The following is a 2623-nucleotide window of genomic DNA, read 5'->3' as shown; positions in this document are numbered from 1 at the left end:
TGCTCAGAGAATATTGTTTGTATGTATATATAAATATATATATTCACACAAATACCAAGACTTTTAGATCAGGTTGAAGAAATGCATAAAAGAGAAATCTCTAAGTGAAATATCTAGCCCACAGTTTCTCAGACTGCAGCATACATGAATTTTGGGTAAACAGTTATATACCTTCTCCTGCTCTTGTACATAGCTGAGAGGGACTGCTGCTGCTGTCATCACTTCTATACCATGAAATCTGTAGACTTCTGACCCAAATTATGCACCATATTTCATTTATGTCAGCCCAGACATTTTCCTTAACCAGTCAGGTGTTTGTAGCATCCCCATGTTTATGCCAGCCTGAACATGTTCAGTAGACTTTAAAAAAAAACACAAATAAGCAAATGAAAACTTGGAGGGGTTTTGCATAGTTCTTTGGGGAGTGAAGGTGAAATCTTGGCTGTGTTCTACCAACAACAAAACTCACAGAAGTGTTAATGATGCCAGAACACAACCATAGAAGGAGTATTCCTATTGCTACAAAGAGGGGTAGCGTTCAAAGGAAAGCCTGAGTAGCTGAATGCCAAAATAAGACTTAGAAGTTACTTTAAAGTTATTTTTGCTCACAGGTTCAAACCCCCAGTACAGTCAAGTGAAGGAAAGAACAAATAGACTTCAAGAAAGAACAAATAGGCTATCCATGGACAAAATTAACCAAAGTCTGTGACATTTTATTCTAGATGAGAGCTAAAACTTACTCTGCACTTTCTATTAGTCACCTCTGCCTCTTTAAGCTTACAGAAAAAGAAAACCAGACAGTACACACTGGTAAGACAAAAATTGATTTACTGTTACAAACAAAGTTCACTGCCAGTATAGGTTTCCCATTGAAGATTCTCTTTTTCTCACTAATTTTGGCAATGTTAAGTAAATATTTAACATCAATATCTAGGTAGGTAACCACTGTTTCTTTTCTAAGCACCATGAAAGAAGAGAATACCACAATTTCAGCACCAAAACCCAGAGCTCTGTCACTGGAGAAGAGACCTGAAAGTTGATAGAAAGTTGGAACCAGCACAGTAAGCCAGTCATGGAGAATCTCTGTGTAGTCAGTCACACACTATTTCTGCCCAAGAGTCCAAATCCAGCAGGAAGAACACCAGCTCCAGCCCCAGAGCTCTTTGAGATCCATATTTTTAGTGCAAGTCCTGATATATTACCTCGATTCTACCTGAGTTTCTTACATAGCTACGTGGCTTTGAGATGAAAACTGGCTCCTACCTTTCTGCTTTACAAAAAACAGCAGATGAAAGTAGAATACAGTTGAATACATAAATACACCCAGGGTGCATTTTCAGGATCCTTTCTATGGCGTTCTTTCCTGGAAAATGAGTGTTCTTTTGAAGAAGTGCTGAACTAGCAAAAAAATAGTAGCTGCAGGCTTGAAAGCTACGAGGCCAACAGCAGCACAACCACCCAACCAGGTAAACAGTTTTCCCACAACAAGAGTATGATATAGATTTGATGGGAAAGGGTAAATGCATGAGTAGGAATAAAAAGTTTTCTTGGTTAATATGGCTCTCTTCAATTAAGAAAGTTTGTATTGATTGTTCAACGGGAGAAGCTTCATGAGACATTTTTTTCTCAAAGACACCAAATACAGTTTTTGCTGTTCTAATTATTATGATTTAGTAGAAACTGTCAAACTGCTCAGCAAGACACAAAACCCAGATGGAACATACCCTTTGCCCTAAAAACCTTGAAATCTAAATGAGACAAGCAATGCTGTTCAGACTCATAATGTACTAGATCCCCACCAAAAGGCATTAAGGTCAAACACTACAGTGCCTTTTGTTTGTTTGTTTTTAGAACAGCATTTAGTGGATTGGTTAACACTGTAAAGCAGTTACTCTATCACTTATATGATTTGTACTTCACATTCATTCATTCATTCATTCATTCATGGCTAGGCTTTGCGAACGAAGATTTGGGAAGGCACTATCCACATTTGCTACAGGCACGCTGGTGGCTTATGAGGCCAATACGTGACAGACATATCCGATTGCAAAAGGCACAGCAGAAAGACTCCTTAGATGGTGTATTCTGCAAGACACGGTTCTTTCTGCGTTGCCTTTTTTCCTCGAGAGTGATCCTGCGTGTGTTCTCGAAGGAGACAGCTGCGTTATAGATGGTGTGTCTCCAGGCCTCCCAATTTGAGGTCAGAGTAGACCAGTTATGGTGATCAATAAGGCCAAGGCTGAGATGTTGTTTCAGGGAGTCCTTGTATCTTTTCTTCAGGGCTCCTCTCATGCAGCAGCCAGTGGCAAGCTCACCATAGAGCAGGATCTTACACAATATAAAATGAAGGTATGAAACATATCAGACAGAAACATGTCGTTAGCAACAAAATCCCTCATTCATTTTAACAGTATGACCACAGTAAGGTTTCATTTCCCAGCTTTCAGCCTTTATATCTATACTGTTTTTAAGTTGTGTTTTACAAATACAGAAACACAAACACTACTAAAATAAAACTGTAATAAATGTACACAAAAAGAATAATTTTCCAGTTATTGGGATTTTCTTTTCCTCTAATCTTTCCCCTCACAGACTATTTTTTAAATTAATTGGGTTTGGGGTT

The sequence above is a fragment of the Corapipo altera genome, unplaced genomic scaffold (assembly GCF_003945725.1).
Source record: "Corapipo altera isolate COAL_440 unplaced genomic scaffold, ASM394572v1 0, whole genome shotgun sequence".
Classification (NCBI taxonomy): Eukaryota; Metazoa; Chordata; class Aves; order Passeriformes; family Pipridae; genus Corapipo; species Corapipo altera.
The sequence above is the reverse complement of the archived record's forward strand: the minus strand, read 5'-3'. Positions refer to the sequence as shown.